Here is a 16,911-nt window from a genome sequence, read left to right as displayed (position 1 = left end):
ATAGAAAAAAAGAACTAGGGGTGACATGATAGCAGTGTTCCAATATTTGAGGGGCTGCCACAAAGAATGGGGTGTGTGTGTGTCCACCTATTTTCCAAAGTACCAGAAGGCAGGATGAGAAGCAGTGGATGGAAACTAATCAAGGAGAGAAGCAACCTGGAATTAAGCTGAAACTTATTAACAGTGAGAATAATCAACCATTGGAACAGCATGCCTTCCAAAGTTGTGGGAGCTTCATCACTGGAGGCTTTCAAGAAGATATTGAACAGCCACTTGTATGAAATGGTGTAGGGTTTCCTGCTTGAGCAGGGGGGTGAACTAGAAGACCTCCAAGGTCCCTTCCAATTCTATTATTCTCTATTCTGTAATAACCAATATTGGATAGTACTTGGAAGTCTCCTGCCAAACAGAGGATCCAATAATGCTTCTATGGTTTCTAAAATGTGCTGAAGGAGAAATCTGAAATTTCCTGCCCAGCTCTAATATATGTGCCCATTTCAGATATGTGTGTACATGTGCCCATGTTGGATACTTTTGTGCACCGATGCGCACTGATGCTTGCTTACATTGACTGAATGGCATTTGCTGTTTGAGGCAATCTCGCCTGAAATAACAAAGTGCATCAATGTTGCTTTACCCTCCAATGGACTCAACAGTGGCAAACAGTATTGAGGAAAAGCAGGACACAGCTGGAATTGTATCTAGATTTGATGGAGATCCTTCAGAGATTTTCTAGCTCAATGCACACGTTCACAGCAGCAACAGCAGTTTGGAAAAAGCAGTTCTAAGGAGGAGAAAATGGCTAGCATGAGTAGGTTCAAGCATTCTTTCTGTTTGTACTCCCAGGCCAGAGGTGGTATTCAGCAGGTTCTGGCCAGTTCTGGAGAAACGGTAGCAGAATTTTTGAATAGTTCAGAGAACCGGCAAATCTCACCCCTGACTGGTGATTTTACAACATCCTTCCCTTGCCATGCCCACCAAGCCACGCCCACAGAACCGGAAGTAAAATATTTTGAATCCCACCACTATCCCAGGTTCCTGAGCTCCATGTATGAACAAAATGTTGCTTTCTTCTAGACAGCTTAGACAAATTAATGAAGTTTTCATATATTAATGAAGATTTCATATATTCAGAGGGGTTTGGTAACATAAGCAAAAAATGGGAGATAGGAACAGATGGAGAGAGGCAGAAGGATCCTCTCTTCATTTGCTGGCAAGTGATCTTTCAAGAAATGTTAGCTCTTCCAAAATTAAATCAACTGAAGATAAAGTAACTGACTGAAATCTGAGACTATAGTCATCTGAAGTACTGTGTGTCTCCTTTTTACAGTTGTGACATGGACTTGCTCTCCTGTTTTCCAATATCTTGATTGAGTTGATTCACAAGGAATGCCTTCCTTTGAAGGCTAAAAATCCAACTCCAAAGAAAGATGCATGTTTTTGCAACTCTCAAAGATTCTCATTTCTGCCATACAAGGTAAGTTATACGATGAAAAGAACCAGACTTGTAGAAGGTATAGAGCTAAGTCAAGCTGTAGAGCTCACTTGGAATGTAGTATTTGCCCTCTGTATTCTATGCTCTCCGGAAGGATATTTTTACACTATCTGGTGTTAGTGTAAGTTGGAAAACACTGCTGTTTCAGGAATGTGTAAACAACATTTCAATTCTAAGTCTTGATTTGAATTTGTAGCTTTCATAGCTTGTTTTGGACCAGTCATTTTCTCTGACCCCCAAGGTTGTTAGGATGATAAAATGTTTAATTCACTTCTAAATGGGAAGAGTGATTGATTGATTAATGTGCCAGTTTTCAACTCCTAGTGACCACATAAATACAATGACCTGTCCCTAATCTGCTCTTTTAAGTCTTCCAATCTTGCACCCATCACTATTGTAATTGAGTCTATCCACCTTATTGTTGGCCATTCCCTTCATTTCTTTCCCCTTTTCCAGCATTAGGGCCTTCTCCAGAAAGCTAGGTCTTCACATAATGTCTCCAGAGTAGGATAATTTGAGTCTGGTCATTGAGCCCTCTAGTGAGAATTCTGGGTTGATTTGTTTGATGAACCATTGGTTTGTTTTCTTGGCTATTGTCAGGAATCTTCTCCAACATCAAAGTTCAAAAGCATGAATGCTCTTCTTATCCTACTTCCCAAAAGTCCAGCTTTGGCTTCCATTGAATGTCACAAAGGATACCATGGCTTGTATGATTCTGAGCTTGGTAGCCATAGCCATATCACAGTCTTTGAATATATTTTCCAAGGCTTCAGGGCTGCTGCAAGCATTTTAATGTTAATTTCCCCAATGTAACTAATTATTTATTTAGAAAACTATAATATCATAGCCATTGTAATGATATTATGGTAGCCATTTAAATTGCACACCCTCTTGTTAGTAGATCTGGAATAACCTTCCTTAGTAATCTGTGGCTGGTTTCCTGTGATATAATGGAGATCCAGAGTAATAACTTTTATTTTATTGGATGAATTAATGCTGAAGCTAAAGGCTTTCTTGCTCTTGCTGACATCAGCTTGCCTGACCATCTTGATAAGATGAATCTAAGCAGAGGTAAACATTGTGATTCCTAGCAGATGGCAACCCATATAATTAATTATCTTAATAGATTCCCAAAACTGCACATTCCTTTTAACATCTGCATTCTTAATATTAGCATATGTGTTAACTACCCAATGCTATTGCTATGCTGTATTGTTTTGATGTTTTTCTTTCTTGTTATGATTTAAATCATTAAAATGAGTTTGTCCATCTTTTAAATACCCCTTTCTCCTAGGAGAATTTACTCCTCCTTGTTGTAAAGATGAGTGTTGAAATGACTTTATTGTTGCCACTGATGAAGTATCCTCCAGATGTCATTAAAAATTAAATAAAGACCCAAGGGGACACAGAGAAATAGATTTTCTATTTTTCTCCCTTTTGCTCTTGAGAGTGATTTATGAAGTACAAGCACATTCATAAACTGAGCTACCACACCAGGGAGAAAACAAACCAGAAATTATTCAATTGTTGGTGATTTGGATTATGAAGTGGCCGCCACCAAATTTACATTGTGCATCAAAACCATTTTATCTGTCTGAGAATGTTTCAAGCCTTCAGAATGCAACAATCCAAAATTAGTCAACCCATCAGACCAACAAGAAAACTCTCCATTGTAGATTGTGGTCTTGAAACAAGTACCCAGAAGAGTGAGAGAGATGAGAAGAGAATACCGATTCTTGACCAAATTGCTATTTAAAAAAGAGGTGAATTATAGATGGCTGATTCCGAAGGTTTAATGTTCACATGGCAAGAACAGAGATATAGAATTGACTCAATTGAGAAAGCTGAATCATTTTACACAGAGTTTTTCAGAGGGAAAGAGGAAGAAGCAGAAAACAGAAATTTCACTAATTGAATTCCAAGAGGACTGCCAAATGACAACTGAAAAAGAAGAAGGTGCAGTAGGTGGAAAGGAAGAAGCCAAAGAACAATGTGAACCAAGATCCACGAGAGCTGCCAAACCTAACTACAAAATATAACCATGGAAGAGAAAAATTGATTACAATTAATATGAATGGACTTAATTCAGCTGTTAAAAGAAGGAAAACCTTCCATAAATTAGAGAAATTAAAATTTGATATAATCTGCCTACAAGAAGTACATATTAAAAAGCAATATGAACAATTGTTGATACAGCCAAAATTGGGGAAAAATATTTACTTCCTTGACACAATGAAAGAAAAGAGGAGTGGTTTTATATATTAAAGAGACCATCCCAGTGAAATTGATTTATACTGATGACGACAGAAGAATATTAATGGTGGAAATAATGGACAATAATACAAAAACACTCTTGATTGCAATCTATGCCCCGAATGACGATCAAGAAGAATTTTATAAAAAATTACATATGAAAATAATTGAACTGGACTATGCTAATATACTTATGATGGGAGATTTTAATGGAATTGTAGACAATAAACTGTAAACTATACAACAATAAATAATAAACTATACAGCACAGAAAACAATAAAGCAAAACAGAAAGATTCTCCCTAAATCTTTTTTTTTTAAATGGTAGATGAAATAAACTTAAAAGATACATGGAGAGAAAGAAATGCTAAAACTAAACAATACACCTTCTACTCAAATAGACATTTATCATGGTCCAGAATAGATATGATATGGATGTTAACAGAATTGTTAACTAATATTCAAGAAATAAATATTGAAACAAGTACTTGGGCAGATCACAATCCAATGACAATTAAATGGAAAGGACAAAGAAGAAGATCCAGATGGACGTTAAATAATACTATTTTAAAGGAAAAAGACTTCACACAGTGGATGGAGAAAGAACTGACCAGAGGAGTCTCAAGTGAGAGGACAGGAGATCGGAGGTGAAGAAGTCTGGTGCAGGCTTCGAACACCTTTTCTGGCGTCAGGAGCGATCCCCCAGGGATACATGAACCCCGGAGAGGTTCGTGTCAACGTGGAGATCCTCGAGCTGCAGAGGGGGGAAGGCAACTCCCCAACAGTGAAGAGGGAAGCTCCCGAGCTCGGCGCTAAAGAGTAAGCTGTCATTTTATGGCGGCTTCCAATCCGGTCTGCCACTTGAGTGAATAAGCAAAGCAGTGACAGCCTGCGAGATCCAGTAACAGGAACAGAGAAACGGTTTATATCTTGGATTCTTTGAAGTCTGAAGGGAGTAGAATGACAGAAGAATGATAGCATAAATTCTTCTCTCCTGGTTGTGATAAGCACCTCTTGGAAGTCGGGCGGAGAGCGGCCAGAAAAGCAATCGGGGAAGCTTTGGGGAAAGAGAGAGATTGCTAAAACCTGGAGATTGGAGATCCGGAACTGGTCTGAGCACAACATGACTATTACATCTACTTAATATTGGGGAGAAGATAAATTGAGCATTATATTGGACTTTGAAAGATTTGTATGTGGATTTAAAAGTTGGAAAGCAAAGAAAGAAGCAGCAGCAAGAGGAAGAAGCCAGAGGCGAACAGAACGCTGGGAAAGACGGTTTTGAGACTGCAGATTAGTCAGCACTTTTCACCATTTGCTGATTGGAAGGATGAAAAGAAACCTCTAGCTGGAAGATGGAACTTTAGCTCACCCAATTTGCTCTCTTTATTACGTGGTACTACTTAAGTTTACTAAGTTGGCACTATTTTCTCTTTAAGATGACTTCCTTGTGGTTGTTTGTTTGTTGATTTTCTGAAGCTGTGGTAATCTCTCTTCTACCCCTTCTCTTATTATCTTGCCCCTTGCCTCCCTATTGTATCTCCTAAACACTTTACATAATTTTACTTACTGGCGGGGGGAAGAGGAGGATACACTATTATCAAAGAGTTAAGAGTTTACTGTTGTAAGTATTAATAGTAAAAGGATAAACTTTGTTGATATAATCTATTTATAAATTATTTAGACTACTTACGACATTTAAGATTAATTCCTTAAAGTGTTAATTGATGTACTATTGTTGACCAATTTTCTTATTACATTGACTAGAATATTGTTGCAGATCTCTATTTATGATATAGGGGAAAAGACTGTGGAGTGAGATATAAAATTGAAATACGTGAATAGTCTTTCAAGTACAGAACCCAAATACTGAATGGTGATTTGGGATAATATATTTAATATTGTGCATCAACAAAAACAAATACTTAGAGAGATGACATCCACAACAACTATGGCCTTAAAAACAGGAAAGAAGGCTATCCCGACCCTATCAACTACGTTGACAGCCACCCCACCAACATCTCAAAAAACTATCGAGGAGTCTTTAATAGGGGAAAGCAGCCCAATGTCCCCAATATTAATATACAAACTTCCATATTAGCCTTGCAGGAAGCTATATCTAAAATGCAAGAAATGATGATTAATAATCACAAGGAAACTAGAGCAGATATAAGTGAATTGAAAGATGAGATGGGGAAAATGAAGGCTGAAATGAAAGCGGATATAGCGAAGGTGGAGGGTAAGATAGGGTCTCTACAGCAGGCCATGGAGAGAAACGAAGTGAAAATAAAAGATATAGAGAGTAGAACAACACGCATGGAGTCTAACTTTGAAAGGATGGATGAGGAATTTAAAAATGTACTTAGAAAACGGAAGACTCTCTGATCCACCTCGAGATGGACAAAGCAATGGCGTATTTAAGATTCAGAATGTGGCGGAAGCCAAAAATGAAGAATTGGAACATTTGATGGCAGAAATATTGGCTGAATGGCTAGGAAAGGAAAAAGATGATCTAATTAAAGAGTTTGATGAGGTATATAGGGTTAGCACAAGCTACGCCAGGCGTAACAACTGTCCAAGAGAAATTCATATCCGCTTCTCTAGGAGATGTCTGAGGGATTTAATTTTGAAAATGTCTAGGGAGGAAACAATATCATATAAGGGCAGAGAAATTAGGATTTTAAAACAAATTCCAAAGAGAGTGAGGATGATAAGACAAGATTATAAATTTTTAGCTAATGATTTAAATAAAGAAGGAATCCATTTTAAATGGTTAATCCCGGAAGGGATGTTAATTACATGGAAAGAGAGGAAAATCAAAATAGAATCGATAGAACAGGCCCAAGTTTTTCATCAACAGCTCACAGATAAGAATAGTCAACCCACCAAAGAAGAACCTAAAACAAGACCACAGGAGGTCCGATATTATCACAGAACCCAAAAGGAACGACTTTCTCCAATTTCAAGAAGTGATAATCCACAACATGGGAGAGAAGAGCAAATCCCACAACAACAACAACAAGAGAACCGAATCATTACTAGGCAAAAATCTAAGCAGAAGTAGATAAATGGTGGAGGGGAAGAAGTTGCTCTCCATCAATATAAACGGATTAAATTCATTATTAAAAAGAAAAAGGATATTCTCAAAACTTATTCAACATAACGCAGATATAATATGTCTTCAAGAGACACATATTTCGAAGAATGATGAAAGATATCTAATTTGTCCAAAATTAGGTAAACTTTTACAGCACCGGCCGACCAACACAAGAAAAAAGGAATTGCAATTTATGTAAAACAAGATGTAAAGGCAGAACTAATCTGGTCGGATCCCGAAGGAAGAACTCTGGTTATACAAGTTTGGATAAACCACATCACATTTTTACTTGTAGCAATCTATGCCCCAAATGATGACCAGGGAAATTTTTTAAACACCTTCACCAAAAAATAGTAGGCTTTGAAAAAGAAACATTTGCTTGATTGGCGATTTTAACTCCATTGCAGACTACCAGAAAGACCATAGTAATATGGGGAAAAACAAGAAGGGGAAAAGGAACTCTCTGCAGCATGTAAGGAAATGTTGAGAGAGTTAAATTTAAAAGATCTATGGAGAGAACGGAATCTTGAAGGAAAACAATTTACATATTATTCTAACCCACATAAGATTTGGACCAGAATAGATATGGCTTGGATGGATTTGGACTTGGCTAATGAAATAAAAGAAATCAAAATTCTACCGAATGAATGGGCTGATCATAACCCAATACAGCTAATTTGGAGGGATAGGAGACGAATAAAAAAAAGATGGACACTAAATAACCAAATTGTAAGCGAAGAAGAGTATATTAATAAACTGAAAGAGGAGCTAAATTATTTTCTAAAAGATAATAATAATGAAACAACTTCAAAACAGAACATTTGGGATACTATGAAAGCAATTATAAGAGGCACAACAATTTCCTATAATGCTATGAGAAACAAGAGAATTTATGCCCAACAAAACGCGTTACAACAACAAATCCAAGACTTAGAAACACAATTACAAAAAACCCTAAGACCCAAGGACTACAAAATCAGTTAATACTAGCCAAACATAAGCTAATTTAATTGAACAAGATAAATTAGAAGTTAGCTTGAGAAGGTCCAAACAAAATTATTTTGAACACGCCAATAAACCAGGAAGATGGCTATCTTATAAACTTAAAAAGAAAAAGAAAAGAGATTGATACACCAATTAATAGATGAGAAAGGCATCCCACAACATGAGATTGAGAAGAAAAAGGATATTATATTAAACTATTTCCAAAGATTATATAAAAAGAAGAAATCAATGAGGATAAAATAAGAACTTATCTGGAGAATACGAATGATAAAACAATAGGGGAAGGAGACAAAGAATTACTAAATAAGGATATTACATGGTCTGAGTTAAAATCTGCAATGGAAAATCAATGTAATAATAAATCCCCTGGTCCAGATGGGATTCCAGTAGAATTATATAAAGCCACATTAGATTTAGTAGGGCCTCTGATGCTGGAAGTGTTTAATGAAGTACTTTTGGCTGCCAAAATGCCAGACTCATGGAGGGAGGCGTTGATTGCGTTAATTCCGAAGGAGGATGTGGATGCCAGATATATCAACAATTATAGACCAATCTCACTTTTAAATGCCGATTATAAATTATTTACCTCAATTATTGCGAATAGAGTAAAACAAGTTTTAAATTTATACATTCATGAAGACCAAAATGGTTTCCTTCCATTCCATGCAAATTAAAAACAATTTAAGAACCGTTATTGACGTCTTAGAATATTATGAAGCTCATCCAGAGAAACAATTTACACTCTTGTTTCTAGATGCGGAGAAAGCATTCGATAACTTACATTGGCACTTCTTAATACAAAAAATCTATAACATGAATCTGGGCACTAAATTCGAGAATATTATCACAACAATTTACAATACCCAACAAGCCAATATACTAATTAATGGTGAACAAACAGGCCCACTAAGCATTGAAAAGGGCGTTAGACAGGGTTGCCCTCTCTCACCCTCTTATTTATATTTGCTTTAGAATCATTGTTAGCAGCGGATAAGACAAAATCCTGAAATTCAAGGGTTAGGGTCAAGGCAGAGGAATATAAATTACAGGCGTTTGCAGGCGATATGGTTTTCTTCCTAGAGGATCCCATGGAGAAAGGACATAATCTAATAAAAGAACTAGAACAATATGGTTCAGTAGCAGGACTAAAGATCAACAGAAATAAGGCGAAATTACTGACTAAAAATCTAACAGAGAACCAGAGGAAAGAATTAGAAAAAACCATGGGGATACAGGTAACAAAAAGGTCAAATATTTAGGCATATGGTTAACACCACATAGTAAATCACTCAAAGAGAATAATTATGATAAACTGTTACAGCAAATTAAGAAAGATCTAGAATCCTGGAATAAGTTGCAGCTTTCTTTACTGGGCAGGATTGCCACCAATCAAAATGAACATTTTACCAAAACTCCTTTACTTATTCCAGACAATCCCAATAAAATTACCAAAAATTTTTTTGATGATATAAATAAGGTAACTCTTAAATTTATTTGGCAAGGGAAAAAAGCTAGAATCAGTATTAAGGCCTTACAAGATGCAAAAAGTAGAGGTGGGCTAGCGCTTCCAAACTGGGAATTATATTATTGGGCAGCCAACTTACTATGGTTAAAAGACTGGGTCAATTTACGGAATAAAAGAACTCTAGCCTTGGAAGGGCACGACCTTCAGAGAGGATGGCACGCATTTCTATGGGATGTGGGGAAAACTAAACAGGCGTACTTTCATAGACATCTTATTAGAGATTCACTATTAACTAATTGGAAAAAATATGTAAAAAACATTATTTAAAAATTCGATTTGGCTTTCAACAATGGAGGCAATGGTTCATCCCAACAATTTGGATATAACAAAAATGACTAAATATAAAGATTTATTAGATCCTTTAGGGAAACTAAGAACTTCGACAGGACTTACAGGAACAGGGATTTAAAATTGATCAGTGGTTATATATACAAATCCATAGTAGATACAAACAAGATATCAAAGAGTTTGGAATTTATAGCAAATTACAACACTTAGATAAAATCTTATTAGGATCAAATAAAAAGAATATTTCTAAATTTTATAAATATTTATTGGAGGTAGAATTAGAGCAAGAGATAGTGAAAGGGAACATGATAATGTGGAGTAGGAATATTGGAAGAAGCATTACATTAACAGAATGGGAAAAGATCTGGAATAGAATCATTAAGATTACGAAATCTCAGGCGTACAAAGAAAATATGTATAAAATGTTATATAGATGGCACTTACCCCCTTGAGGTTAGCGAAAATGAACCCAAACTCTAGTCCAAAATGTTGGAAATGTAAAAACATAGAGGGAACCTACTTTCATATGTGGTGGACCTGTAAAGAAGCCCAGAAATACTGGCAAAAAATTAGAAAATGGCTGGAGGAGATAACCAAAGATCAAATTGAATACAAACCAGAGTTCTTCCTACTAGGGATCTCTGATAAACATTTTCCTAAAAAGGCGAAATACATAATAATTCATATTCTAACTGCGGCCAGATTAGCATTTGCCCAGTGCTGGAAATCATCCCGTTTACCTACAGATCAATTGGTCATTCAGAAAATATGTGACTGCGCAGAAATGGACAATTTAACCATAGCTCTTAAAAATAAAGAGTCTTCAGCATTTGATAATAATTGGAATGCATGGTATAATTGGTTATATCAGAGATAAACTGTTTAATGAGCATAAATAAGCATAAATATCCATAAATAGCGATAAGATGTGTATATTTAAAGTAAGGTAGGAGAATTGGATCTTGTAGACTGTCAAAAAGAATATTTGTCTGGTTTTAACGTATTTTCTTTTTCTTCCGTCTCTTTTTTTTTTTTTTTGTTTTTCTCTCTTTTATACTTCTTCTTCTCCTTTTTGATCGCAAGACCAGGCGCTTTTTTTTTTTTTTTCCTCTCTCTTTCTCTTCTTTCTTTCTTCTTTTTCTCTCTCTGTTTCTTATGTAATGTTGTTATGTTATTTTTTTAATTGTAAATTCAATAAAATTTATATGAAAAAAAAAAAAAAATTAAATAAAGACCCAAGGGGACACAGAGAAATAGATTTTCTATTTTTCTCCCTTTTGCTCTTGAGAGTGATTTATGAAGTACAAGCACATTCATAAACTGAGCTACCACACCAGGGAGAAAACAAACCAGAAATTATTCAATTGTTGGTGATTTGGATTATGAAGTGGCCGCCACCAAATTTACATTGTGCATCAAAACCATTTTATCTGTCTGAGAATGTTTCAAGCCTTCAGAATGCAACAATCCAAAATTAGTCAACCCATCAGACCAACAAGAAAACTCTCCATTGTAGATTGTGGTCTTGAAACAAGTACCCAGAAGAGTGAGAGAGATGAGAAGAGAATACCGATTCTTGACCAAATTGCTATTTAAAAAAGAGGTGAATTATAGATGGCTGATTCCCGAAGGTTTAATGTTCACATGGCAAGAACAGAGATATAGAATTGACTCAATTGAGAAAGCTGAATCATTTTACACAGAGTTTTTCAGAGGAAAGAGGAAGAAGCAGAAAACAGAAATTTCACTAATTGAATTCCAAGAGGACTGCCAAATGACAACTGAAAAAGAAGAAGGTGCAGTAGGTGGAAAGGAAGAAGCCAAAGAACAATGTGAACCAAGATCCACGAGAGCTGCCAAACCTAACTACAAAATATAACCATGGAAGAGAAAAATTGATTACAATTAATATGAATGGACTTAATTCAGCTGTTAAAAGAAGGAAAACCTTCCATAAATTAGAGAAATTAAAATTTGATATAATCTGCCTACAAGAAGTACATATTAAAAAGCAATATGAACAATTGTTGATACAGCCAAAATTGGGGAAAAATATTTACTTCCTTGACACAATGAAAGAAAAGAGGAGTGGTTTTATATATTAAAGAGACCATCCCAGTGAAATTGATTTATACTGATGACGACAGAAGAATATTAATGGTGGAAATAATGGACAATAATACAAAAACACTCTTGATTGCAATCTATGCCCGAATGACGATCAAGAAGAATTTTATAAAAATTACATATGAAAATAATTGAACTGGACTATGCTAATATACTTATGATGGGAGATTTTAATGGAATTGTAGACAATAAACTGTAAACTATACAACAATAAATAATAAACTATACAGCACAGAAAACAATAAAGCAAAACAGAAAGATTCTCCCTAAATCTTTTTTTTTTAAATGGTAGATGAAATAAACTTAAAAGATACATGGAGAGAAAGAAATGCTAAAACTAAACAATACACCTTCTACTCAAATAGACATTTATCATGGTCCAGAATAGATATGATATGGATGTTAACAGAATTGTTAACTAATATTCAAGAAATAAATATTGAAACAAGTACTTGGGCAGATCACAATCCAATGACAATTAAATGGAAAGGACAAAGAAGAAGATCCAGATGGACGTTAAATAATACTATTTTAAAGGAAAAAGACTTCACACAGTGGATGGAGAAAGAACTGGCTTTTTTCTTTAGAGAAAACAAAAAAGAAGATACATCAATCCAGAATGTATGAGATACAGTGAAGGCATATGCCAGAGACTTGATAATAGACTATATAAGGAAAAGAAATACCATGAAAAGATTAGCCTCTAAGGCATTAGAGGATGAGTATAAAGGACTTGAAAAAGAGCTACAGAAAATGCCACAGAAAAAGGACATTAAGTTAAAAATGGATATAACCAAACATAAAATGGGTCTAATAGAAAAAGAAGAATTAGCACAGAAAATTAGAACTACTAAACAGAACTACTTTGAAGATGCAAATAAACCAGGTAGATGGTTAGCATATAAATTGAAAAAGGAGAAAGAATCAAGGAAAATATTGCAATTAATAGATGATCAAGGCCAAGTTTGCTATGGTAGTAAAGAGAAGAAGGAAATCATTTGAGACTATTATGAGAAACTATACACACAAGAGAATATTGATGAGGAAAGAGTTAAACAGTACCTACAGAATGCTAAGTTACCCAAGATACCTAAAGAGATTGAAACAATGTTAGAAAGCAATATAACGATGATGGAGTTAACTGAAGCACTCAAGAAGCAAAATAATGGAAAGGCACCAGGCCCAGATGGACTTCCGGCAGAATTTTACAAACATTACAAGAATCATTGAATCTTCCATTGCTAGAAGTTATGAATAAAGTTACGTTAAAGAAGAAGATACCTAAATCCTCATCAGAAACTTATATTACACTTGTTCCAAAAGAGGAGACCGATCCATTACAAATCAAGAACTATAGACCTATTTCCCTACTAAATGCAGATTATAAAATTTTTGCTTCAATATTGGAAGAAAGACTTAAAAAATACTTAAATAATTTTATCCATCCTGATCAAAATGGATTTCTGCCAAAGAGAAAAATTAAAGACAATATGAGAGTAATCTTGGACGCTTTGGAATACTACGAGGCACATCCTGAAAAACAAATGGCTCTGATATTTCTAGATGCACAGAAGGCATTTGATAATGTGAATTGGTGGTTTATGTTATTACTGCTGGAACAGATGGGCTTTGCTAGAAAATTTATTCAAGCAATAGAAGCTATATTTCATAAGCAAATGGCAAAGGTAATGATAGAGGGAGAACTGACAGATTCTATCGTTATAAGAAAAGGAACAAGTGGAGAAGGCGGAGCCACGTTGCTGCGATACAGCTGCAATCTTGGGGCTCTGAGATTGCAGCTGATATCTTCGTCCCTGGTCGGTCCTATGGATCTAAATCGTCCCGTAGAGACGATGATTGTAAGGGGCGCGTTCTGCTGATCCCAGGGACATCGCAAAGTCCCTGGCTGATCCAGAAGAAGCCCTTTTACCATCGGCGGAGAGGCAGCCCCCTTGGCTGCTGAAGCTGTGGCAGCTCCGGAAGAGAGAGAACGTGCATCGGCTGGTGAGAATTTTTTTTTTTTTGGGAATTCAAGGACACTCTAAAATGAGAAGAATCCTGTAAGACTTAGGACAAAAACTGATGGAACTGATTTAGCGGCGATTTCTTAGAGAGAATGTCAAATTGAGGCTTGGCTTTTTACTTTTACTTTTGTTTTCATTGAACTTCTATTGTGATCTAGTAACTGTAACTAGACTGGTTTCTCCTTTTATATTTATCTAATTTTTCTTTCTTTTTTCTCCCTTTTGAGAATAGAGGCTCCCTTTAGTAATTTTTTTTTCTTTTAAATATATATATATACATGTATATTTCCCTCTTTTTCCTAGGCTTTTTGGGGAAAGAAGGGGAGTGGACTAAAGAAACTTTGTAACACTGCCAACTAGAGGCCTGAAAATACTTTATTGAAAGTTGAAAAAGCTGTGAAGGAATTCTTTCTCAAGGACACTGGAACTTGATTAGATAGAGGGAAGAACACCGGAGAATGTTTTAACAGGTGTTCTTTGAAACTTCTATTATTGAGTGCTTGAAGTTTGGCTTTGGAATTTGTGGAGAAGCCATAATAAGAGCCTTGGATAACTAAATAAGATGCAGTGTGTTCTTTTTCTTATCTTTCTTTAGCTGTTTCATCCCTCCTCCTCAATCCCATAGTATTTTGTAATATTTGTATATTCTATTTTCTTTTTCTTTTTTTTTTTGACTTTATTTTTAATTTTTAAACTTACTTTTTTTTTTTTTTAAAGGGAAAGCCTCAGAATAGCTTTTCTTTTTCCTTTTGTTTATTGGGATTTTTGCCTTTTCTATTTTTCATTTTCATTTTTTATTTATTTTTATGGTTATTTTTTTTTATTTTTTGAGATTCTACAATTGGACTAGGGTGTGAAGAACCTGAAGAATTCTTTCTTTTTCCTTTTTTTTTTTTTTGATCATTGTTTTTTTAATATTATTGGGTCTTACTCTCTCTTTTTTTTTTTTTTTTTACTATTCTTAATTTTTATTTTTGAATCATAATTGGTCATCTTACAATAGGATTAAGGTCTAGAAGAACCTGAAGAATCTCCTTCTTTTTTTTTCTTTTTAATCTTCTTTTTCTCCCTCTCTTTTTAATCCTGGACTCTTTATTTTTTATTGGCTTTTTTTAAAATGTTTTTCTTCTTCCCAATTGGATTATAATTGGCTACCCTACTGATTGGATTAAAGGAGCTTAAAGATCTTGAGTTATTCAAATGAGTAAGAAAACTTTACCTTCTGGCAGTTCAACTTCTGCTCCTGCTTCTCCATCAACTGGAGGACGACTATCAATAATGGCGAAGCAAGATAAAGTACAAATGGATCTAGCAACGATTATACAAGGAATACAAGAACTCAAAATAAGCATTGACCAAAGAACAGAGAGTATTGAACAAAGAATTGCAAAGACTGATGAAAAAATTGAAAACTTTCAACAGATGATGGCAAAACAGGAGGAGAGACTCCAAAAAATCGAGGAGAAAGATAAACAAAGAGATGAGACAATTGGAAATATTGTTAGCAAATTAACAACGGTGCAACAAGATATAAATGGGATGTTGAAGTGGGAGATGGATAGGTCAGAATTTTATCTCAGATTTCAAAATATTGAGGAAGAAAAAGGACAGGATTTGGTGGCTGTAATGATAGAAATTCTGGCTGGAGCCTTGGAGATAACAGAGGAAAAGATGATGGACGGAGTAGATGAGATATATCGTGTTTTTACAAGATATGCAATGAGGAATAAGCTACCAAGGGAGATTCATGTCAGATTTACTAAGAAGACTATTAAAACACAAATATTACAAGTCGCAAGAGATAAGGGGCTGAAATATAAAGGTAAAGAGATTATGGTTTTAAAACAAGTCCCCAGAAGAGTGAGAGAGATGAGAAGAGAATATCGATTTTTGACCAAAAATTATTGGAAAAAGACGTGAATTATAGATGGTTGATCCCAGAAGGATTAATGTTTATATGGCAAGAACAGAGACACAGAATCGACTCAATTGAGAAAGCAGAAATATTCCACAACAAATTTTTTGGAAGAAGAGAAATAGAGACAGAAAAAGAAACCTTTGCAATTGAGCCTCAAGAAGACCAGATGAGATCGGGGAAGGAAGAAGGTGCGGTAGGTGGACAAATGGAGACCAAAGAACAACGTGAAGTAAGATCCACAAGAACTGTTAGACCTAAATATAAAACATAACCATGGAGGAAAAAAAATTGATTTCTATGAATATAAATGGATTGAATTCAGCTATTAAAAGAAGAAAAATCTTTCATAAATTAGAGAAGTTAAAATTTGAGATAATTTGCCTACAAGAAGTACATATTAAAAAACAACATCAACGATTATTGGTAAGACCAAAACTGGGGAAAATTTTTACTTCCTTGACTAACTGTAAGAAAAGAGGAGTGGTCCTGTATATTAAAGAAACTATTGTAGCAAAATTGGTTTATACTGATGAAGATGGAAGAGTATTAATGGTTGAAATAGTGGATAACAATATAAAAATATTACTTGTTGCAATCTATGCTCCGAACGATAAACAAGAAGAATTTTATAAAAAGTTACATATGAAATTAATTGGACTGGACCATGTCAATATAATTATGATGGGAGATCTTAATGGAATTGTAGATAATAAATTGGACTATACAGCGACAGCATTAAAACAAAATAGAAAGACTCTCCCTAAATCCTTTTTTAAAATGGTAGATGAATTAAATTTAAAAGATATATGGAGAGAAAGAAATGGTAAAACGCAGCAATATACTTTTATTCAAATAGACATTTATCATGGTCCAGAATAGATATGATTTGGACCTCATCAGAACTAATATCTAACATTCAAGAAATAAATATAGAAACGGGTATATGGGCAGACCATAACCCTATGACAATTAAATGGAAAGGACAAAGAAGAAGATCTAGATGGACATTAAATAACGCTATCTTAAAGGAAAAAGACTTTACACAATGGATGGACAAAGAATTGGCCTTCTTTTTCATTAAAAATAAAAAGAAGATACTTCAATGCAGAATGTTTGGGATACAATGAAGGCATATGCGAGAGGATTAATAATGGACTATACAAAGAAAAAAATATTAGG

Source organism: Pseudonaja textilis, chromosome 12 (assembly GCF_049901715.1).
Source record: "Pseudonaja textilis isolate UNSWEBS1 chromosome 12, rPseTex1.2, whole genome shotgun sequence".
Taxonomy (NCBI): Eukaryota; Metazoa; Chordata; class Lepidosauria; order Squamata; family Elapidae; genus Pseudonaja; species Pseudonaja textilis.
The sequence above is the reverse complement of the archived record's forward strand: the minus strand, read 5'-3'. Positions refer to the sequence as shown.